This window comes from Pipistrellus kuhlii, unplaced genomic scaffold, assembly GCF_014108245.1.
Source record: "Pipistrellus kuhlii isolate mPipKuh1 unplaced genomic scaffold, mPipKuh1.p scaffold_m20_p_8, whole genome shotgun sequence".
In the NCBI taxonomy this organism is placed as follows: domain Eukaryota; kingdom Metazoa; phylum Chordata; class Mammalia; order Chiroptera; family Vespertilionidae; genus Pipistrellus; species Pipistrellus kuhlii.
The window spans coordinates 19193693-19217957 of record NW_023425584.1 but is presented as its reverse complement, the minus strand read 5'-3'; the positions used below and the strand labels follow the sequence as shown (position 1 = coordinate 19217957).

The following is a 24265-nucleotide window of genomic DNA, read 5'->3' as shown; positions in this document are numbered from 1 at the left end:
CTGCTCCAGTGCTGGCGGCCGCCCCTCCATAAACTGTCTTTCTGGCCATCCTGCACCAGCACTGCCGAGGTCTGGGGACACAGACCCTGCGCAGGGGCTCACTTCCCTGGGAGAGCTAGACAATAAGCAACTAGCCCAGGAAATACGTGAAATAAGGGCGTACATGTGGCAGGCTTGGAGGGCCATGAGGGGGGCAGTGGTGGGGAATAAATCAGTGGCCAGGTCAGGCCTCATCTAGAGGTGACTTGAGCTGAGACCAGAAGCAGGAGGTGCCCTGACTGGTTTGGCTCAGTGGATAGAGCATCAACCTGTGGACTGAAGAGTCCCAGGTTTGATTCCAGTCAAGGGCATGTACCTTGGTTACAGGCACATCCCCAGAAGGGGGTGTGCAGGAGGCAGCTGATCAATGTTTCTCTCTCCCTCTCCCTTCCTCTCTGTAAAAATCAATTATATATATATATGTGTGTGTGTGTGTGTGTGTGTGTGTGTGTGTGTGTATATATATATATATATATATATATATATATATATATTTTTTTTTTTTTTTTTTTTTTTTTAAAGAAGAAGAAGCAGGAGAAGCCAGCTCTGGGGAAAGGGCACTTTTGGCAAAAAGAACTGCAGTGCAAAGGCCCTGAGGCATGAAAAAAAATGCTGAGATAGCTCTAGGAGGCCAGAGGGGCTGAAGCGTGAGAAAGGAGGAGCATGGTAAGAGAGGGGCATCTCTGACAACTAGCATGGCGGGGGAAAGAGAGACTGGGGTGTCTGGACTCAAGCTCCTGTCCTGTGGCAGCGCCTCTATGACAAGGGCAAGCCTGTCCCTCCTGGGTCCCTGGCCTTCTTTGCACATTGATGGGGCTGGCCAGGGCCCCCGCTTTCCGGAGAGTGGATTTGCTTCCTCATGGTCCCCAGTCCCTTGCCATGACCACCACCCTCTGGGCCTCAGGAGCCAGAACTGAGGTCTTCCTGGCTCAAGGTTCCCAGAAAATCTCAGCACTCCCACTCCCGTCCTGGGACACAGGGACGGAGGGCAGGAAGGAAATTCTCACACGCAGCTTACTCCCAGGGCTTTGCTCATGTTCCCAGGCTGACAACTGGCAGCCCTCAGAACTCTGGCCCCCACCCCCTTCCTCCTCCTCGTCTCCCTGCCTCCCTCTCTCCCCCGGCCCCCCTTCTTGGGCTTAATGACTTCCACATGGGCCTCTGGCAGCTGGAGCCAAGCCTCCCAGCATTGTCTGAAATCTCCAAATTTAGAAGAAATATGAAAATTGTCAACCACTCCTTCCTTAGGGGGTAAAAGCAACATTCGGCACCAGGGGCAGGTCAAGGCGAGGCGGTCATGTGGTGGGCTCCTGGGCCAATCGGGGGCCCCGGGAGGGCTCAGCACCCGCCTCACCCCAACACTGGGCTTGCCTCTTCAGCTCATATAAGGTAAAAGGCAGAGGGCCTCTGGCCAGGGAGCAGCGAGCTAGAGGCCGGGGGCTTAGTGTCAGCCGTTTAAAAATGCCCTCGCAGCGGTGAGGGGTGCCAGTGAAGTTAGTTGAGAAGCAGTGACAGCCTCAAAGATCCCCAAATGGCCTGACCTCCGTCTCTGGGCCACAAGGAACCACAGCTGGACCAGACACAGGAGAGGTAAGCACCAGAGGCAGATGTGGAGGGTCGGGGGCCTGGGGCATCCTCCCTAGGAGAACACCGTGTTGGGCGTTTAGTCCTTGCTCTCTTGCTAACCTGCTCTGTGCCTTCTGCCTCTCTGGGCCTCAGTTTCCCCAGGGGCTGCACTTGATGATCTCTAACACCCTCCTGCCCTGACGGATGAGCGGACTCCGGGGTCCTGTGGGTTTTGAGGACTCCCTGTGGCCATGATTAGACGGGGGAGTGGGGCAGCGGGGTGGGAGCAGGGGGAGTGGACACTGTTCACGTCTTGCCGGCTGAGCTTCACCGCCGTGACCGAGTCCAGTAGACAGTGTTTCTGTGTTCCATGAGGTTCGATTTCACAGCTCCAAGAGCCCGGGGCTCCTGGCAAGGAAAACTGTTTCCAAATAATAGTTTCAAGAAGCAAAACTGGAGGAGAAGCCGTATCAGCTCAGGCTCTACAGACAGGCAGGCAGGCAGAGAAGCAGGAAGGCCGGGATACTGGCTGGGCCAGGGCAGAGGGATGGGCACGCTGGCTGGGGGATGGGGATGGGGCCTGGGTCCAGCCCGGCTCTGCCTTTCGTTGCTGGGCCCGGTGGCCTTGGGCAGGCGCCCTATCTTCTCTGACCTCAGCCTCCTATCTGTACCAGGAAGCTGTTGGGGACACAGTCTCCACGCAGGATGTGGCCTCTGAGCCCCATTTAAGCTAAAGGGCAGCAGCCAGTGCCGGGAAGTTTCCCCAGGAGCCCTGAGACGAGCCTGCCCTTTGACCCCTTGCTTAGAGTCCGACCAGAGGCCCCTAGCCTGTGGGAACTCTCGGAGCTTGGGCCTCACGTGATTTAAAGGAGCCGAAGGGGCTCTGACTGCAGGCGAGGCCCCAGGCAGCCTCTGGTGGGGAAGGGGCTGATCTCTGGGTCAGGACAGCAGCGTGGGATGGGGACAGAGGGACAGCAGAGGGCTTCGGGATGGGGAGAGGGGAGATAGTGAGGACTCAGAGGAAAGCAGGCAACGTGGGATGGGCATGGGGAGGCAGAGCTAGTAGAGGCAGAGGTCTGAGGTCAGGACTGGGAGACACTCTTCTAAACAAGCTCTGGCCACATCTGGGGCCCAAAATGGACACAGTCCTCCAGCGCCAGCCTGCCCAGTGCCCTCTCTCTCTTCCCCACTGCTGGTTACATGGGATCCAAGTCCAACATGGTCCAAAAGGAGGCCCCGCCTGGGTCCAGTTCCGGCTTTTTTACACGGACAAGTGACCCTGGGCAGGCCACTTGCCACCTCTGAGCCTCAGTAGGGCGTCCATGGGCCATGTGTCCCAAAGTGTGGTGTCTGAACCACTGCACACTCCCCTAGATCAGGGAATCTGAGACGGGCCCAGGGTTCTGCTTTGCAAGCTCCCCTGCACATGGAGATCTGAGAATGCGGTGCCGTGATACAGCCTGGGACTCTGGCCAAGAGGCCACGGAATCCACAGAAGGAGAGCCCTGCTCTGGGTGACCCAGAGAGCTGACGGCAGAGCTGGGACGGACCCGTCTCCCCGCCCAGCCTGGGCTCCCCAAGGTGGTAGGGATAGGAAAGTGAGACTGCGGTTATGACGGTCCAGGCACCACCTAAGGCCTTGGCACCAATTAATCCGTCTCATCCTCCCAACAACTGTGTGAGCTAGGTGCCATTATTATCCTCACCCTCACTGCCCAGAGGAGGGAACTGAGACACAGAGAGGTGAAGTAGCTTGCCTAAGGTCACACAGCTGGACATTGTATAACTTCTGGCTGCCCCAGAAGCTCTCTCCCCTAGGGTCTCCCGCCTCCTGCCCTGCATCTGGGCCACCCCACCCCAGAGCTTCCTGGCGACTCTCAGGTGAGCAGTGACAAGGACTCCCACCCACCTCCCAGAGGGGACGAGGCTCAGAGAGCGGCCGCATGGAGCTTGAACCCCAGTCTTCCAGGGCACTGCCCTCCCTCCGCCCTGCCGCTGCCCCAGGACCGAAAGGAGTCTGCTTGCCACTGGTCCCTAAGAGCCACCCTGCAGGTCTTCGGGCAAAGTCAGCCCTTTGCCAGCCTGACCAGTTCTGGGAACAAGCTGACACACACAGCTCCGAGGACGAGAAAGTTCCAAGCCCAATGCCACCCCTGAAACTCGGGGGGGCTGTGTCTGACTCCTGAGCAAGCCTTGAGGGGTCCGGGGAGATGGTCGCTGAGGTCTCCGCCTCTGGGCTGTGCCCGGGGCCACCTCAAATGCAATTTCTGACTAAACAGTCCCCCGGGCTCAGAGCCGCGGAGTCCTGCAAACATCGGTGAAAAGGCCTTTTTCCGATGATTGTTAGGACCGTTTTTGTCCACAGGAGTGTCTCCGGGGGTTATACCTGGAGAAGATTACTGGGTGCCAGGGTGCATGCCTGTCAGCATTACAGGGGAGCACCGCGTTATTTTCCCAAGTGGCCGAGCCACGGGACCTGCCCACAGCAGTGTGGGAGCAGCCCCTCCTTGACAGCCCTTGAAACGATCAGATTCCTTGAAGCACATATGTTACACTTTATTTTGTATCTATCAAATCTCTGTAATAAAGACTGTACGGAAGAAACAAAAATGCTGCTCTGCCCTGCCCACGTGGGTATCTAGAAATTGCCCTACATATGGACCAAGGTGCATAGTGCCCTGCAGCCCTGGTTGGTGGTGGGCACTGTCATGGGGCTCTCCCCGCCGCCGCCCCCCCCCCCCCCCCCCCCCCGCAACCCCTCCACCCCCGCCCAGCAGTACGCAGTGGCTGTGGGCCAATCAGAGGTTGCCTTAGGCCTGATCAGCAGGAATTCGCGGTGGAGGGGCGGGGGACTCAGGGAGGAGGGGCGCCCGCAGTGGCTGCCACCTCCTAAGGGCCTGTCTAGACAGGCCCCACGGGGCTTCACCACACATTTCAAGAGCCAGCCCCCTTCCCTCTTGCAAAAGAGTATTGCTGGTGGCAATGCTCTGCCACCAGAGACCTTTTCTCCAATTCACAGCGCGCCTTCACGGACAGCGTGAATCACCAGCTCTCACGGCCCATGGAGACCTTTCGGGCCAGTTTCTGTTCGAGGGAAGAAGCAGGCCAACTCTGAAGCCAGGAGGCTTCAGATGTGGGGTGAATCCCTGTGCCCAGGGGATGAGATGACCCCGGGCGAGGGTCAGAGCGCTGCTGGAGTGGGATGGAGGCCGGTAGTTAAAGGTGCCAGAGAGATGTCAGGCTGCCTGGTTTTTGTTTTTTTTGTTTTTTAAATCTATTTTATTGATTTTGTACAGAGAGGAAGGGAGAGAGATAGAGAGTTAGAAACATTGATGAGAGAGAGTCATTGATCAGCTGCCTCTTGCACACCCCCTACTGGGGATATGCCCGCAACCAAGGTACATGCCCTTGACCGGAATCGAACCCGGGACCTTTCAGTCCCCAAGCCGACGCTCTATCCATTGAGCCAAACCAGTTTTGGCAGGCTGCCGGGTTTTAAATCCCATATCTGCCTGGTAGGACCTGCGTGGCCTTGGACAGGATAAGAATACTTATTGAACCATCTGATTAAGTGAGTTAAAACTCATACAGCCCTCAGAACACTGATTGGCCTATAGTAAGATCTCAACAAAAAGTAATTTCCAAACTGTGACTACTGAAGGCAGCTTTTGGGGGGATGTACAGGGCTCAAAATCTTCTTTCCACCTGGGGAGGGGATAAACTGTTCCCTCAAAAATAGCAATTGGCCCTGGCCAGATTTGCTCAGTGGATAGAACATCAGCCACCAACTGAAGAGTCCCAGGTTTGATTCTGGTCGAGGTGTGTGTGGGAGGCCACCAATCTATGTTTCTCTGTGTCTCCCACCCCTCCCCACTTCCACTCTCTCTAAAAATCAATGGAAAAATATCCTGGGTGAAGATTAACAACAATAACAAAAACAAAAACAAAAATAACACACACGCACAATTGCCACATATCAACTCTGCCCCCATCCTTTGCCCAGCACTCTCTGAGGTAAGAATCACCCCACAGGGGACCTGGGAGCTCAGAGGGTTAGTCATTGGCCCAGAGTCATGCAACTTTAAGAAGCCAAGCTGGACCCCAGGAGCGGCTGACTCCACAGACCATGTGCTCACACGCTAGCACCACCCCAGTGAGTTCGTGAGCAGGAACCAGTGGGCATTGGGGAGGGGCCATGGAAGCTTCCTTCTGGATTAGTCACTGTTGTGATAGGGCCGTGGTCAGCAAACAGTGGCTCACAAGCCACATGTGGCTCTTTGGCCCCTTGAATGTGGCTCTTTCACAAAATACCACGGTCTGTTTTGAAGAAGTGGCATTAGAAGAAGTTTAAGTTTTAAAAATTTGGCTCTCAAAAGACATTTCAATCATTGTACTGTTGGTATTTGGCTCTGTTGACTAATGAGTTTGCCGACCACTGTATAGGGGATAGCCTCGCATGTTCACCCCCAGGCCTGCTCAGGGCAAAGATGCCCCCTGCAAAACAATCAACCCCAATGAGCAGCCCTTGGGGCAATTGAGTACCCTGGGGGCTGAGTACCCTGGAGGCTGAGTACCCTGGGGGCCTCAGCTGCCAAGGCTGCCCCTTAACCCAAACAGCCCATGGGAGATTGGAGGAAGGGGCGGTCGGCTAAGCCAAGGCTGGAAGAAGCAGGCTCATCTGGCTCCTCCCCAAGAGCCTATACCAAGAGCCCCTTCTCAAAGACCCTCCTCTGACCTGAGCCATGGTATGAAGAAGGTGGAAAGCCCCAAACTGGAAGCCGAAGGCTTTCCACCAGCAGCAATGAGGCCAAGGGGACCCTCCTCTTCCTCCTTCTTCAGGGCAACAGGGATGGGAGAAGTGTCCGGAGGGAGGTGGCTGGCACCACCTCTGGCTGGACTTGCTGAACTTGGAGGCCACTGGTCAGTCTGTCCCTCAGGCACAATGGCCTGACCTCAGGCAGGTGGCCACATTGCATCTGAGGGCATCTGCTGAGCTACGCTGATAGAAGGGGAGGCTGGGAGAGAACCAAGCTAAGACTCTGGTCTTGGCTCCGCAGCCAGCACCCTCAGATAAGTTCCTCCATCTCTCTGGGCTCTTCTGGCTTTGCTGGTGCCTGATTTGAAAAAAAAGGGGGACAGCTCCAGTCACCCCATGTATGACAGTGATGCTCAGACTCTCGGGAGGAAAACCTGGGGTGGGGGGTCAGTGCAGCAGGGCAGTTTGGGCAGACAGAGAAGAAAGGAGAGTGCATTCCGAGGGGGAGCTCTGTGTGCAAAGGCAGGCACAGAGGCAGGACTGGGAAGACACTTTCAGGGGAGAGCGAACCAGCCCTGTTGGTTGGAATGGAGGGTGAAGTCTGGGAACTCTGTGAGTTTCAAGGCTGGCAAAATGGAGAAGACCTGGCCATGAAGTAGCTTGGGTAGCCAGAAACCAAAGCCCCAGAAGGTGGGATGGGTCCTTCTTGGCAGCTGTCCCTTTCTTTAGCCTGTTTTTTCCCCTCCTCAAAGCACCGCCAGGAGGCCACCAATGCAGGGGAGAGCCCTGGGGGTTTGGGCATTGGTGACTCTGCGATGTCACCAGTGGAACAGGAGGCCTTCGGGTGGGATCAGAACAAGCAGGACGCCCAAGGGCTGTAGTCACCATCTGAAGAGCTTTCTGAGGAGTGGGAAAGGACAGGGGTGCATCCCCAGCGAGACAGATGTCATCGGGATACTGGGAAGGAATCTCCAATAGTCTATCCAAAGAGAGAAAGCTGCCAAAGCCGGTTTGGCTCAGTAGTAGAGCGTTGGTCTGCAGACTGAAAGGTCCCAGGTTGGATTCTGGTCAAGGGTATGTACATTGGTTGCGGGCACATACCCGGTAGGGGGTGTGCAAGAGACAGCTGATCGGTGTTTCTCTCTCATCGATGTTTCTAGCTCTCTCTCTCTCTCCCTTCCTCTCTGTAAAAAATCAATAAGATATATTTAAGAGAGAGAGAGAGAGAGAGAGAGAGACAGACAGACAGAAAGCCGTGAACTCCCTATCTCCAGAGCTATGCAACCGTAGCAGTGACACCATAGAGAGAAGTCAAACATTAGGCTTCAGGCTTTTCCCACCATCGACTCGGACTTCACATCACAGCCCTGGCTGCCTTGGGCCAGTCTCATGGGGCTGAGCCTCCCTCCTGCCTGAATGTCAGATTCCCAGCTGGGCATGACATCAGTCCTGCCCTGGCTGCACTCGGGGGCCTCTAGGGACTCCCTTCCCTCCCACTTCCTTTCACCACGCTGCTGCCTTCTGCCCTTCCCAGGCAACGCCAGGGAGACCTGGAGCCTGGTTGTGAGACCGGGTCCCTGGGGGGCATTCAGCCGATGGCCTTCCACCCAGCAGGAATGAGGCTGAGGGGACCAGGGTCCCTGAGAGCCCTGTTCACACGCCCCTGAGAGTTTACATGGAAATTCCTGGAGAGTCACAGGGAAGCCTAGAACAAGATGCTTTATTTTTGGCCTCTTTCTTTCCTGTCCCTCCTTTCCTCCAGCAGTGTGTGTGAGGGGGGGGGGGGGGGGGGAGGGAGAATGGGGTCACAGGAGGCTAGAAGAGGAAAGTGATCCTCCTCTTTGGATTGATTCACACAAAAAAAAAAATTGTGCAGGGGAGATGGGGAGGGGGGCCAGGCAGGGGCTGGGGAGGTGGGACAGGGTGAAGGGAAGGGCAAAGTCCTGGGGAGGGTCCTGGGGAGTGGGCATGAACACTGATCCGGCCAACAGGCATTCCTGGGCACTCAAGACCAGAGCTACCTGAGCTCTGGGTTCAAGCTGGAGACAGAGAGTGAATCCAGGCTCCCAGAATTGACAGAGGACTGGCGCCACCAGGAACCCTGGGCACTAGGTCCCTGACTCAACAGGGAATGGCTAGATCCATCTCATCCACCCTCTGAACCCAATGCCTGCATAATAACTTTTCTTGGTCTTGAGTGCTGAATTCATGTGTCACAGTCCTGTTAGGGCTGAAAGTCCTGTCAAGAGCATCTTCAAGGCCATCTCCTTGTGTTATAGATGCAGAACCCAAGGCTAACAAGGAGAAAGTTGCCCGAGATAACACTGCCAAAGTGGCTGCCCGGTCCTATGCATCCTTCTTCGCCTCCTTCCTGCCTTCCAGCCAGTGAGACCATGGTAAGGTGCTTGCAGCCAAGGGAGGGGTCCAGGGGTGGTGGGTGACCTGCCAGGACATCCTGTCTTTAAGAGGTAGTCAGAAGCTGAAGGCATATCTTGAGTTCTGTCTGCTCTGCTCCTAAAGACCCCTTTCCTGGCCAGAGATGGTCCCCAAAGCTGCCAGCTGCTGCAGATGGGAGGCTTCCTGCAGAAGAAAAAAAAAATCCAAGGCTGATTTCTTTCCTGGTTCTGTCCCAACTCTCCACATGACCTTGAGTGTGATCTTGAACATAAGGCCCTCTCTGGCCTCAGTGTGTCCAGTGAGGGGCTGGACCCAACCAATGTGGACAGCTGAAGATTCCCACCTACCCCAGTCTCCTATAGAATCTCCTCTCTGTTGTGGTCCATCTTGGCTTTGCCTCAGCATAGGAAGCAGGCCAGGCACGGGAAGGAAATAGCTGCCTGCAGATTGCCCACTGCCTCTCTGCCCAGGCTTTGCTTTCCAGCCTTGGAATTCCCAGAGAGGCAAAAGGTCCTTGAGGTCACTCCAGAGAAGGAATCTGAGACCATAGAGATTTGGCAGATTGCTCAAGGTCACACACGGCAAACCACAAGCAACTGGGGGTGGGCTGTGGGTTTCCTAAAGCCCAGACCAGTGCTCTCTCCACTGCCAGCACTGCCCTCCATAATAATGGGCACGTAAGCCATCCTCATGTGAACCTGGGCACTGATTTATCCTGACACCTCAAACCTGACATGGGGACCCTACAGTCTCTTCCGCTCTGTGGGATTTGTTTTTTGTTTTTGTTTTTGTTTTTGTTTTTGTTTTTTCTCCTATCAAACAGAAAGATGGGGTAGACCAGATGTCTCTAGGAGCCCGTCCACCTCCAACACTGGAGCTCCAGTGTTGCCACCTTAGCCCTTTTCTCGCCAAAGGTGGGGCCACCCAGGCCAAGAAATCCCACCAAGTCACAGCCCAGACCCCAAGGCTGGGCTTCATCCAGAACTACAGGCTTGGGCCCAGCTCCCCTTGAGGATCTGGAATTTTCTTACCATAAAAGGACAAGCCTCTCGCGTCCCCGCTGCCAGCCCCGCTGGGGGAAAGGCTGAACTATTTTTAGAAAACTCAAGGGTTTGCTTCCGAACTCAAGATGGAGCCTGCACCCGGGAAGCCCCCTCGCCATCTCTCTCACCGACCTTCTCTCTTTCTTCCTCACTCTTCACCCATTGCCCTCTCTTCCTTCCCTTTCTCCTCTTCTTTTGGCCTCTCTGTCTTTTCTCACTCTCACTCCATCAATCTCTCTTCCTTTGTCCTCTCTCCTCTCTCTTCCTTCTCCTTCTCCCCAAATGATCCTTCTCCCTTCTCCCCACATCTTCTCAGAGTCAGCTCCCCTCCCCAACTCCCTTCCTTGGATCCTGTTTTTGGTGGTTGGAGAGAGTAGCAAATCTGCACGCCACACCCCCCCTCCACGCCCCCCCGCCTTCTTAAACACTATTTACAACATAAATTCCAAACATCCGCCATCTGGTTCTAGGAAGGGCCAAAAGATATTTGGGAAAGGAAGTCATGATTATTCTATGTTCAAAGCCAAAGGAACTTAAAGGCTGTCCTCTCTCCCTCCTTCCTGCGGGCCCCTTTGTTAAGATCAGAGCCATTAGGATCCCTCAGTGAGTAGAAGGGGTCAGTCCCAGCAGGGCCCCCACCTCTCTGCATCTGCTCTCCATGCCTCAGTCCCCTCATCTGAACAATGTGGGTGAAACCAGCCCTCATGCTCTGAGGCTTCAAGTCCTGGTGTAGAAAATCCACTTGATCCAGGTCACCGGGGCTGAGCAGTAGGCTGGGATGGGGGCAAAGGAAGTCAAAAGCTCCAGCCTCAGTACTTCCTGCCCAGTGTCTTCTCTCTCTCTCTCTCTCTCTCTCTCTCTCTCTCTCTCTCTCTCTCTCTCTCTCTCTTTCTCTCTCTCTCTCTCTCTCTCTCCCTTTCTCCCTCTCTACAGATCTATGCAGACCATTCACCTTCCTTCATACTGACACTCACACCAAGGGGGCAGCATGGGGTCCAACCATCCCCACTTATCTGACGCTCAGAAGACTCTGGATGCCATGGAGTCCAGTCCACTACCCACCATCATGATGAGGCTCAGAGAGGGAAAGACACTTGTCCACAATTACACAGCACATCTACAGAAGACCTGATACCTAACACATCCCATCCAACACATCTCAAGAGCAACCAACACTTTGTTATCTGAAAGGCATGGTCCAGTCAGAGTTAACTGGAGCCCTGGAGCTCCCAGTTCTTTGCAAAGTGGGCAGGCCAGAGGGGAGAACTAACTCCTTTATCATGCTTTTTTGGTTTGGGTTGTTGATTTCTTTTTTTTTTTTTTTTAAGCAAACAGCATGTGAGGGAGAAATACTGCTGGAAAGAGGTATAACAATAAATGAAATGAGAAGTCCCCTGGCCAGGGCCCAGATGGCCTCCACTGATACTGAAAACATTTTCTCTGTTCACAACCCCCTTTCCACACCGACTCACACACACCTGACAACGTGCCGCAAGATACTATCTCCTGTTGTTGCTCCGACAAGACAATGCCATGAAGTGTCTGGGGTTACAGGGGAGCCGAGCAAATGCACTGTGGGCTGCCTGGAGCCAATCCTGATCCTGACCCTTACTGGCTGTGAGACCTTGAGGGAGTGCTGTAACCTCTGGGAGCCACAGTTTCCTCAGCTGTAAAATAGGGGTAAAAATGGCACCTAACTCCTAAACGATTGAAGGAACATATGAGAAAACCAATGTAAAATAAAGAACGTAGCAAGTGGGAGGCACATGGAAAGCACCCAGTGAGTTAGCTGTAACACCCAGTTGTGGCAGCTTTTGCTCGATGCCAAGCATGTCCCAATGTAAGCCTGATAGGTGGCAGCTACTATCATTGTCACTGTTTTCCAGTTTCTGTTCTCACTGGAAGGTCGGAGCCATGGGGCTGTTGGTCTCTACCCCCACCCTCCCAGAGCCCCAGCTACTCCTGGGCGCTTGGGATTCTAGGCCAGGCAGGTCTGGGCCCCTTTCTTTCCTTTTTCCTGCCTCATTCTTGTTTCCGCCTCAAACTGCATTCCCAGGGCTTGCTCCAAAGTCCCCAGGCAGCGACCTTCCCTGGGGAGGAAATAGGGAGCGTGTGAGGCTGCTGAACTCGGCTGGGGTGTCAAGGGGATGGGAGGGCACTCTGGGACAGAAGCCCGGAGCAGCCCACACAGAGGCGACATGAAAAGGGCTCCACACGGTGGCCCCCACCAAAGCTCCCATGTCTTCTCTGGGTACCTCTTTGGGCCTTTGCCTCATCCTCTTGCTTTGACTCCTCCCGTGCCTAGGCCTCACTGCAGGGCCGGCCCCATACTCCTAGTGGAAGTGGCAGCCACGTACTGTGGCTTGCTACGTGCCAGCAGCTGTGCTTGCACTTGACATTCCACCTTCACAAGCAACTGGGAGGCTGGAAGCCAAGGTTCAGAGAGGTGAAGCCACCGGCCAGAGATCACACAGCTAGAGAGTGTTAGGGCGAGGGTCCGGTGCAGGTCAGCCCAGCTCCAGGGCCTGTGTCTTTTCTGTTCTTCCCAAACATGGAGCCCTGGGAGAACAGCAGCTGTCCTACGTGCACATGCTTCATGGAGTTGAGGAGGGGCCCTCCCGAAAGAACCAGCGTGGGCTGGGTCCGTGCGCCCGCCCAGAGCCCCACCCTCAGCTCCCTCCCGCTGCCTTGCCATCTGGCGCTCAGATGTGGCCCAGTCCCGGTTTCTTGGAAAGGAGCGAGGCCAGGAAAGGGCACAGGGGCTTTTGCAATGACCGTAACGACGTGAGCTTTGTGTGATGGTCCTCCAGCCAGCTGCTGCCCACATTCAGGAGACAGCTGGGTTGAACATGAGCAGCCCTGGGTTCAAGCTGACCTCTGACACTCCACAGAGGATGACCCGGGCTCATAGTAGAGCCTCTTTGAAGCTCAGCGAGCAGAGGCAATTCCTGCCACCAGGTGGTTGTGAGTGCTCCTGGAGTCAGCGAGGGAGCCCTTTGCAGGCTGAAGACCGGGTGCAGCTGGTGGCCCCAGGGCTGCACCTGGCCACAGTGTGAACCCCAGGTTTTGATCTCCCCCTTCATGGCTCTTTTCCCGTGTGTTAGGCTGGAGGTGGCATCTAAGGGGCCTCTGGGGAATCTCCTTCCAGAACCGTTCTTTCACTGATGCGGCCTGAGTGTGCTCAGAGCAGGAAGCCTCCCCTCTCCTCGCACCGAACCCCCCATCTCAGTGAGGTTGGAGCGCTCAGACGACTCCCTTGGAAAGCCAGGCAGGCGAAGCAGGAATAATGGCCGCCGCCTAGGGCCAGAGAAGCCGGTTCTTTGAAGCCTGGAAACCCTCAGTAGGCTCAGCCCGAGACTTCCGAGGACCCAGCAGCAGCCAGATCCATCCTCAGCCCCTGGAGCTGGCAGCCTGGTGAGAGCCTGCAAAGGCCCAGGACACCCCAGCATCTCCTGACAGGTGGCATCTTCATTCCTTTCAGGAAAGGGCACAGAGGAGCCAGCACCCCAGAGGGGTCTCCTGAGGACCAGAGGAAGGCAGGCAACAGGAACCCTGGAAACAGAACTGTAAGTGCTCCCCACCCAACGCACCCAGCTCCCACCCTGATCCACATCTCAATCTCTCTCTCTCTCTCACACACACACACACACACACACACACACACCACCCCATGGCAGCTCCTGTGGTAACCCGAGCCCACGGAATACCCTCCCCACCCCAACCCTCAGAATGACTGAGAAACCAGGCCTCAGATGGGAGGAGTGGGCGGAAGGCCCCTGCTGGTTGACGGGGTGCCGGCAATTTGGGGCTGTTGGGTCTGGGATGAAGGTGAAACAAGTGAGACCAAAGGAGGAAACAACCAGGGTCCAGATACCGACCCCATCCCATGCCCTGTGAGCTCCGGGGAACACAGAACTTGGAAATGCAGGGAACCATGCCAGTCTTCCCGGGAAGGGAGTAAACAGGTTGGACTCTAGAAGCAGGTAGACCTGGGGGTAGGGAGCCTGGTGATGACAGAGCCAGCATGAGGGGCTCTGACAGGGCCCACCAGGTCAGGTGTGTGCCCCGGAGCGCAGTGCTGGGCACATGTGGCTACCATAGCGGCTGTTTTTACCACCATCTTATTCTCCCCGTGTCTGCCCGTTCTTAGTGCCCTGTGTGTGGAGCAGGCAGAGTGACCTACTGGCTCCCTAAGACAGATGGAGAAACGGAGGCCCAGGGAGGCGAAGGAACTCACTTAGAATGGCCCAGACAGCCAGCTGCAGAGGGGGCTTCTGGCACCAGCTCGTGTAAGAGCGGAAAAGGTGGAGGAAGACTTGGGGGTGAACGGAGGAGGCCAGGAGCTGACATTCGGGGGACATGTGACAAGGCCCAGGCCCGGCTTACATAACGCAGCACACCTGCTCACTTCCGCACGCCCCACACGTGTGTGCAAACGTGCACCCCGGCACGGCGCGCACACCCAGCCCCCTCTCGCTGGCCAGCGAGCCCGGAGACTGGGTCTAAACAAATTGGATTAGGAGGGCTCCAGGCGCCTCCTCCCGCCACTGTCCCGCACAGACACTGAGCAGGCCTGCAGAGCTGCCAGCTGGGGTGTCTCGGCCGCACTGACAGTCAGTCCTCAGGACCCCCCCCCCCCCGCCCCCGTCCTGCCCCCCGGCCCCAGGAAGAGGGCCAGGGTCTGAAAGGATGCCACGATGATGGATGGGCTGAGGGAGGCTCCAGGGTTAGCTCAAGAGCACACAGGATGTGAGTGCTTGTGCGAGGCTCGTTTCTGAGCTGTTCCCAGCAGCCCAGCCCCACCCCCACCTCCCAGCCCGCCCTCCCCTCCTGCAGCCTCTCCCACGGCCACTGCAGCTGGAGCCCGAGCCCTGAGCCGAACCACCCTCCCCTCGGCCCCACACCTGACCCGAGCAGGACTGGACCCTGTCAATCCAGCCCAGGAGACAATGGCCTAGGGATGAGACGTAGGCAGGCACTTGAGAGGGAAGAAGGAACTTGTGAACAAAAAGACAATGGCACCGTAAAGGCTTTCACACTCACTGTTTTTATTTACTCCTCAAAATGTGCCTGGGAATTAGAAGGTTGCATCCATAGCACAGATGTGACCACTGAGGTTCATTTATTTTTTTAAAAATATGTATTTTATTGATTTTCTAGAGAGAGGAAGGGAGAGGGATAGAGACCCAGAAACACTGATGAGAGAGAAACATCGATTCAGCTGCCTCCTACACACCCTCCACTGGGATGTGCCCCACAACCAAGGCACATGCCGCTGACCGGAATCGAACCTGGGGCCCTTGAGTCCGCAGGCCAAAGCTCTATCCACTGAGCTAATCTGGCTAGGGCACCACTGAGGTTCATTTAGTCAGTGAATCCACAACTCCCCTTTCCTGAGCCCTGAGTCTGCACCAGGCCCTGTGTGGGGTCCGGGGGACACGGAGATGGATGTCTGAGCCTCTGCCCCCAGTGTTTAATGAAACAGTGTCCTCTGGGCTGGTCATTGGGCCTTGGGGCCTCCCTGGTCTCCCAGGGACGAGCTGCAGCAGAATCCCCTTTCCATATGGCACATGTGAGCGGTTGACTGTTATCACCAAGAGGAGCCTTAGCAATCCTCCCAGTCAGAGCACAGACCCTGAAGTCAGATGCCCAAGTTCAAATCCAGCCTTGCTCCCTTTTTGCCAGATAGCGGTATCCATTAGCCTCTCTAGCCTGTTTCCCTTCAGTGAAATAGGGATACAAAAGCTCCCCACCAATGGGGCTGTGAGGGTTAACTAGGATTTTCTCCACCCTCATTGGACAGGGAGAAACAGGCCAGGAGAGGAAAGGGCGTGGCCAGGGTCACACTGTGCGTTGGAGGTGACAGAACCAGGTGGATTCCCTCCTCTCCACCCCTTGTTTCTACGGAAATACTCCCACCTGGTCCATCTCCCCCAGCCCAGGGGCCACAGGGGGCCAGGTTGCACAGGTGACTATGGGACCATGTCCTGAGTCCCACCCTCCACCCTCAGTCCTGCCCCCGCCTCTGCAGCCCCAGAGTCCCAGGTGGCCAGTGGGCCCCCGGCCCTCAGTGGTGGTGGAGGGTGGGGGAGCGCAGCGGCGAGCTCCCAGCCCAGAGCAGCCTGGCCATATAAGGGAAGGAGCCAGGGAGGCCTCCTGGCTCAGGCCTGGCGAGAAAACCCAGACAGCCACTGTTTATTTTCTCCTTCCCAGCCTCCCAGGAGCTTCCCGACAGAAGACAGAGGTTCCCCCGGGGCTCGGCAACATTTCCTGAAGACAATGGGGAGCAGGAAGGAGGAACGGCTCATTCGTGGAGCAGCCCCCCAGACCGCCAGGCCAGCACCAGGTAAGATTCTGAGGTCACCGATTCAAATGCCTCCTTTGACTGGAGGGGAAACAGCCGCAGAGAGGAGACATGCCTGTGAGGAGCGACTGAGCCAGTTGGTGACAGAACCCGAATTCCCCAAGTGGCCCCCTGTCCCCTGACTAGGGTCCCAGAGCCTCTTGTGGGGGAAGTGACATAGGAGGGCTACCGGCCAGTGCTGTCTGCCAGCCGGGAAGACACAAGAGTCAAGGGAAGAGTTTCAGGGGCCAGGGAGCCAGGTCCTCCCAGCCCAGCCTCACCTCCTCTTCCTCCAGGAAGCTCTCCCAGCTTTCCCCCAGGGCAGGACCCTCTCTGTCCTCTGAGCCCTCGGCAGTCCTTTCTCCGGCTCACGTCCCCTATTTGCCTTGCATTTTCTTTCCATTTCCACCTGAAGGCACTCCTCCAGGGCGAGGATGACATCAAGTTCAGTCCCGTCTCCCCCTTGGCACGCAGAAGACGGACTCGGTGTGCCGGATGGGCAGGTGAAATGGTTAGACTGTCTCAAACCCAAAGAATTGGTCACGGGGGTGAGACATCGAGCATAGAGGCTGAAATGGGGGCCCTGGGCCTGCTGTCCATAGTGAGGAATCCCAGCTCAGCTCCTAGCTCCCTGCCCTCAGAGAAGTCTCTTCCCAAGGAGCCTGGGGGATGCATGGGGAAATGGCCCAATGACAGCATTCAGTAAATGACTGTTCTTAGCACCGTCTGCACCCTTAGGATTTTTCTAGACGTAAAGAAACAACGAGGCAGCCTATCGCCACAGAGGAACTGGAGGCCAAACCCTCCCCTGGTCAGAGGCTGTGCCTCAAACCCCGGTCCCTGCGTCAGAGGTACTCCCGCAGGAGCGTGGGACTGCCCCGTCCACTTCCTGTTCCTACACCCAGGAGAGCTGCTCTTTTTTCAGTGAGCCCGGTGGGACAATGGGATGTGCTGGAAATAGCCCTTGGCACCCCCACCCCCTTCAGGCTGGACTGTGACCTAGAACCCTCCTCCTCCCCTTCCGGGTCCTCCATGGGGCAGTGATAACATCGCCTCGCCCGCCCCCTCGCCCCCTCGGCTGCTCTGAAGATTAACTGTGGCCCAGATTGCCGTCACTCAGGTGCCCTTTTAAAAAATGTTTACAATCGTAACATTTTCAAGTTTAAGGTGCCATAGTTACTATCTACATCTAGTCACTAAGGATGAAAAACTGTAACACTGACCAGAATTAGGAGAAGAGAGTCAGAGCACAGACAGGGAGAATGACCCTGGGTTATCGTTCTCTCCCCAGTACCCTGGCGTGCAGGCCCTGGGCCTGGGGCTGATAAGCAGGCCGAGGAGAGTGGCGGACGGAGAGGGCCCGGCCGAGGCTTCCCCTCCGGGGAGGCAGGACTGAGAGTGGATGGACAGGCTGGAGTCTCTCTGTCTTCCACAGGTAGTTAGTGCCGAGGCCGAAGGCTCTCCCCCGACTGTTCACTCCCTGGGCTGCACCCCCAAGTCAGAGCTGGTTTTGGTAAAGGGCTTTGGGGAAACCTGGGCACCCACTGGGTGCAGGGGCTGGTTTACCTGCTTGGTTCCAGGCAGCAGATGATCCCTTTTTTTGGAGCAGCCCTTCCTGACTCCTGACTGAGACCTCCACCTGGGTCAGGCGAGTGTGCCCTCTCGCAGGGCTGAGGGGAGCATCGAAGAGAGGAGGGACAGGCTGTCCCCAAGGCTGGTCCTGATGTTGGAATCCCTCCCCAGACCAGCGCAGTTTGCAGAGTTCCTACAAGAATTCCATGTGAGAGGCAGGCATTTCTTTGGCTGGCCACGCCTCAGGAAGGGGCTGCTTGCTTAGGGGGCCCCCGGGGCTGACCAACCTACCCCAAATGTCAGAGCAGGGGAGAAGGCTCTCTGGATCGGGGCCTGATTTCAGACTTCTGCTAGAAGCATCGGAGACGCGTTTTAGTATCAACTGTATTTTTCCTGCTCACTTCCAGCCCTGAGGAAGGGTTGCCCACCCCCACTTTGCCCTTAGACATCCCTGAACATTTATGTTATCTGGCATCAAGGCCACCTCAGTGGGCATCCAGAAAAGAAGGAGGATGCTCTCAGGGTGCCCTGAGATCTTGGGGGACAGGTGGAGTGCAGGGGGCTCTGCCTACTCACTCAGATGTTCCCACCCAAGCCAGGTCCGTCCGAAGAGGAAAATGAATGACCCACATGCCAGTCAATCGTCCACCGAGTGGCATTCATCCCCTGGGCCCGTCATCAAGTACGAAGGCATCAGCAGAGCCCAGGACACCCCTGCATTAACCAGAGGCGGGTGCTGTCCCCAGGGAACTGGAAGTCCAGCCCAGTCACAGCGAGATGCAATGGCCCTGACACCAGAGGGAAGGAGGTTGAGGAACACGATCCAGCTACCGGCCAGGGCTGTGGGGTCCACACCGTCTGAGCTTGCTCTCCGTGGTGAGTACCGCTGGCAGGGTCCCCTCCTGTGCGGCTGGGCCGCAGCCCATGAGTGCCAAGTGGTCTGAAATGAGACGGCCGAGGCAAAGGATCAGGAAAAGGGCACAGGAAAAGGATGTTTGAGGACACGAGGTCTGAGAAAGTGAGGGAGCGCGTCCCTGAAGAAGTGGCCATTGTAGTCGGCACTGAGCCCACGCAGAGCAGATAGGCAGTGGGGTGGCATGGCACCTGGGAGCCTGAGGTGGTGGGTGCAGGGTTCCCTGGAGGAGAGGCCCAAGGGAAAGAGGTCCACCGGCCGTGGCTCGATGGGGCGGGCACCACAGCCTTTGGTGATGGTTTCAGAATCTAGCTGGAGGGTAGTGGGAGCTCTCTTGGCATTTTAGGAGGGGAGAGATAGGACCATATTTGCATTTTGAGAACTCACTCTGGGTGGAGGGCAGGGAGGGGTGGGTGGGAAGTCTGGGTGTTGGGGGTAGAGGCAGGGAGAGCAGGCAGGGGCCATGGCAGACGTTGGGTGGTACGAAATGTCAGTCCAGGGCTGTGCTGTTTGTCTGGGATACACCGAGCACAAAGGAGGGGCACGGAGTCAACATATTGGGAGACTCCATTTATTGGAATGTGGAGAACAGGCAGCTCTAGAGAGACCGAATGTGGTCTGCCCAGGGCTGGGGCCGGTGGGGGTGGGAGGGGCTGCGTGGTAAGAGGTTTCTTTCTGGAGGGATGAAATATTCCCAAGCTGATTGTGGCGATGGTTGTGCAACTTTGTGATGTACTTACCCCCTTTATTGTACACTTTAAAGGGGGAGAGGATCTCATTGCCATAAAGCTCTTTAAAAAATAAACAAATAAGAGAAAAGTTGAGGTTTGGTCCCAGAGGGCTCAAATGCCAGGCCAACGAGGGGGGTGGGGGGTACAGTCGCCTGAGGGGCGGAGAGGGTGGAGCAGAGGCCCATCCCGGCCTCCCTGCCCGGGGCCTCCCTGCCTGGCCAAACCTGTCCCCCAGCCTGAGGTGCAGTGCTGCATCTCTGGTCAGTTGGGAGTCTGAGATGAAGCACTGTAGCTCAGGAAGGGAGAAGCTGTTCAGCAGACACCCGCCGGAATCGGTAAGTGCTGGCGTTGCGGGGGAGGGGAGGGGACCAGGAGGGGCATGGACACTTCCCATCTCCAGACTGTCAACGGCTTGTGCTGAGGAAGTCTCTGGACCTAAGACTCACCCATGCCACCATCTGCTTCATGATTCTGGGCAAGTCCTGGCTGCTCTGTGCCCCACAGTGTGTCCATTGTAAGATGAGCGGTTGGAGCATTTAGTGTGGCCATTACCCAGCATCCTGCTTTTTCTGAGCCGTGGCGGACCCCGCTAATCTGTCAAGGTGTCCATTCTTGAAGCGCTCAGATGCAGCTTCAGAATCCTTCTCAACACTGAAGTCCCATCAGGGACTCAGAGCTGAAACCCACTCACCATTTGGGGGTTGGACAAAATCCTTCCATCCTAAAGATAAAGTCCAGAGCTTTGAGCCAGGCTCAACTCTCTTGGAGTTGCTAAGCTTGCTCCAGGCTATTGACTAAAACCAATCCAAACATCTCACAAACACCTGCTGTCTCCTAGAGGCTTCAGACCAGCAAGGAACAGCAGAGGAAAATCACTGGGCTAAGCACAATTTTATTTAACCTCCCAAAAAGCTTGGGAGGTGGGTAATGTTATGGGCCCATTTTACAGATGAGAAAACTAAGGCTCAGTTAATTAATTTTCCCAGGGTCACACCTTGATAGTATTGAAGCCAGGGTTGTAGCCTAATCTGTCTGCTTTCAGATCTGTATTGTAACCCAGTGCACATGACATTGAAACCTGGGGGTTGGGGCCTGGAGGTGAACATAGTAAACCCTGCTCTGGTCTTGTCCTTACATCTTGGGTCACTTTCAGCAAAGATAGGCCCAGACACTTTCCGTCAATCTTATCAATTCTCTGCTCCTGAGCCTCCACCCCCTAAATTATTTTTATCTCAACTAATCCAGTAGGTCCTCTACGATCCCATTTTACCGTAGAGGAAAGCCGAGGTTAAGTGACTTGCTGGAGGCCACCATGGAGGAAGTTGCCAGAGGCCAGGGACCAGATCTGCCCAGTTGGTTTAGAGCAAAACCCTCCCTCTGGCTGGAGACTCAGGAATGCACACAACTCATGGTTGTCCTGGGAAGGGGGGCGGCTTGCTGGATGGATGCTGGTCAACAACGTGGCCTTTGACCCCAGGGAAAGTACTTTCCAGGCCACTGGGAGTTCCAGTCACTACGCCTCCCGGAGCCACATCCTGCGATACGGGGCGGCCCACTCTGCCCTCTGCAGACAGGCTGGATGCAGAAGACACTCCAGGTGGGGACGTGGCACTCTCACCTTGTCCTCACGGTCCAGTTTTCCCAGGAATCCCTTAGATGCTAAGATGGGGATTCCTGGAAATACTGTTCTTGAGGTCATGGCTTAACAGCTGGATTCGCCTCCTCCCCATCCCAGAGTTGCCCCGGGGCCTCGGCTCCAGCACGGCAGGCGGGTCAAGTGGAGGCCTGCGCTGGAGGTAAGAGGGCTTGCAGACTGTGTTCTTGACCTTTAAGTTGCTTTTCTTTCCATTTGGTCCATTTCGTAACATCCCTTTGAGGCTGGATGTGGGAACTTCACCACTGTGGCACTCTTGGGAAATTCGTGCCGGCACTCAACTGAGCAGTGGTGGAGCCAGGACACCATACGGCACCAGTTTCTTCCCGTCTCCACCCACCCTCGCCCCACTTCCCAGCATGCTGGATGGTGGGGACACAGTATCGTATCCACTTATTGAGAAACTAATAAATGCACATCGTATTTGTAAAGTTTATTAAATCAGCTAGGTAAACTAAAAACCACGAGTCTTAGATCACTTTGGAATGCAGCCATAGAAAAAGGAAAATTTTTTCAAGGTAGAGAAGACAAAGCTCAGAGCACCCTCTTGTGGTGATGCCTGCCTCTGCCCACTCCAGGAATACTGTGTGCTTGTGCGCGCGAGCGCACGCGAACACACACAACCACTCACACCTGCAGAGACTCTTCCCCACTAACCCGGGACCGCTGTGGCCCCATCCATCATCTCATTACTAAGGATGCCTCCATCAAAAGTGTACTTTTGCTTCCATACCCTGGCTTCTCCTCGAAGGTCATGTAACTAGTGAGGCTCAGAGAGGTAAAGTGACCAGCCCAAGGTTGCCCAGATAACAAAAGGTAGAGCCAGGAATGGATTCCAAGTACAGTAGCCTATGGCAATTCCTTAGCCAAAAGCAAAAAGTACAGGACAAAAAAAAAAAAAAAAAGACTTTCTAAATAGACATATGATATGCTAATTAATGACTGAATGCCAAAGACTGGGAGTGGTCCAGGCACAAACCTAGAACTTTTTGCAAACCCTTCCTGGTGCTTTCCATGGGGTTGGTAGAGACAGTAGGTTCTACGGCCCCAGAATCCTCAGTTTGGGGTCTGATCCCCATATTCTCAGAAGCCAGGTGGCTCCCACACGTGTCACAGGCTGTCATTCTAACGGGCCTCACTGAAGGCATTTATGAAGTATGAGATTAGAGCTAGCCTGACCATGAAGAAATATGAGTTGGTCCTAATAATAATAATAATAATAACAGTTTCACTCACTGACTACATACAATTTCCCAGACACTGTGCTAAACACATCATGGGTGTCATTGCATTCAATCCTCATAACAACCCAGTGAGGTAGGTCCTATCGTTTCTCCACTTCACAGATGAGGAATAAGCCAAGTCTCAGAGAGACACAGAGGCTTGCCTAAAAATCACACAGCCTGTAAGTCATGAAACCGGAATCAAACCAAGTCTGTGTTTATGCTGTTAACCTGCCTTTGTCCCCTTCCTCCCACTGCCTGGCCCGAGGGGGGGGGGGGGTGCGCTGACCCCGATGACTTCCTCTGGGGAAGGGGGGGAAACAAGCCTTCCGTGAGACCCGAGTGGTCTCTCCTGTGCTCTGTGACTGTAATAAAGTGCTGCACCTTGACTTGTGTCCTGTTTCTTCCTGAGAATGTGGTGGAGGGAGGGGACTCAGGGTGCAGGGGGAGAGGGGGTGCCAGGGGAGAAAGCAGGGAATGAACCTGTCAGCCTACTTTAGTTTGCTAGGACTGTCACAGCCGGTGCCACAGACTGGCAGCTTAAGCAATGGAATTTGACTTGCTCCGAGTTCTGGAGGCTGGGAGAATAAGATCAAGGGTCTCGGGGCTGTTTCCTCCTGAGGCCACGCTCTCTATCTTGTAGATGGCCGTCTTCTCCCTGTGTCTTCACTCTGCGTGACTCTGTCCTAATCTCTTCCCATAAGTACACGAGTCACATTGGACTGGGCCCCACGCGAATGGACTGGGCCCCACGCGAAAGACCCTGTCTCCAAACACAGTCACATTCTGAGGTCCCGGGGGTTAGGGCTTCAACATGAATTTGGTCCCAACTTAGCACATAACAGCAGCCCCCCTCCCTGCCCCAGGGAACCCCAGGTGCCTTCACATTGCCAGAGCTTCCAGAGACCAGCACTGAGAACAATCAGGACCCACACGGGGAGTCGGAAGCCCCAGGGAGCTGCCATGACAAGTTTGGGAATCCAGCTATGGAGGGTTAGAGTGGGAGGTACGGTCCATTAGGGTGGGACCAAGGTAAGAACCAGGAGCATGTAAAGCCCAGACACACAGCAGCCACTCACCTTCAGTCCCAAAGGTGTGACTGACCAGATTACTTAAGGGAGTCTGAAATCACACCCTACATGGGTCTCAATTCCCTTCTTCCTAGACTCCACCCCGTAAATTATTATTTTTCTCACCTAACAGGCTTCACTGAAGGCATTTATGAAGTATGAGACCCCTTCCCCTCAAACACAGAGATTAGAGCTGGCCTGGCCATGAAGAAATATGACTTGGTAATAATAATAATAATAATAATAATAATAACAACAACAACAACAACAGCTTCCACTCACCAGGGTATCAGGGTTCAGAGTAAACTCTGGACTTCAGCTGTCCCATAGGCATTATGGCCAACCTGTGGGGACATTTTAAACACAGGTCCCCCATCTCTGGCATGATCCTCCAAGTTCAGCTAGATTTCAGGAAAAACCCAACAGCCTGACAACCTCTTCCCCAGCTCCCCACACCATCCTCCGCACCCCAGAACAAGTTGAGAAGACACCTGTGCCTGCCCTTCACCACTGAGAAGTCAGGTCCATGAGGATGCGGTTGTGAGGACAGACTCCTTGGCACGCACCAGTCTGAGCTTCCGCACTGCCCTTGCAGAATGCCAGCGCTGAGACCATGTCTCAGCACAGCCCTAAAGGAGCAACACATTCCTGAATGCTGTGCCATGGGCCTCCATCCGTGGGGAAAAGGAACTGACACCCCAGGGACAAGTCCTGTGACAGATCCCCAGGAAGAGGCCCAGGCTCTGCAGCAGTGAGGGAGGCCAACACCAGGTCCCTCCTGGGAGATTGGCCACTGGGACAAGACTTGGGCAAGGGAGATGGTGCCCTCTTGTGACCAATCCTGGAAAAACAGGCTTCCTTGCTTAGAAGGACTTTCTGTTATTATTATTAACTAGAGGCCTAGTGCATGAAAATTCATGCACTCAGTGGGGGTTCATCAGCCTGGCCTGCACTCTCT

At 55.4% G+C, this 24265-nt stretch overlaps 1 long non-coding RNA gene across 2 annotated transcripts; it reads left to right on the top strand.

Annotated features, from left to right (window-relative positions):
- Positions 1-1501: 1501 nt before the first annotated feature.
- On the top strand, positions 1502-22626 carry LOC118711057. Of its 2 annotated transcripts, none has more exons than XR_006740649.1 (5): positions 1502-1629; positions 8641-8757; positions 13283-13367; positions 16015-16147; positions 18312-22626. It is a non-coding gene; the product is annotated as an uncharacterized LOC118711057 (long non-coding RNA). The 2 variants fall into 2 exon arrangements; XR_004985633.2 differs by having other exon boundaries at positions 16560-22626.
- Positions 22627-24265: the final 1639 nt, after the last annotated feature.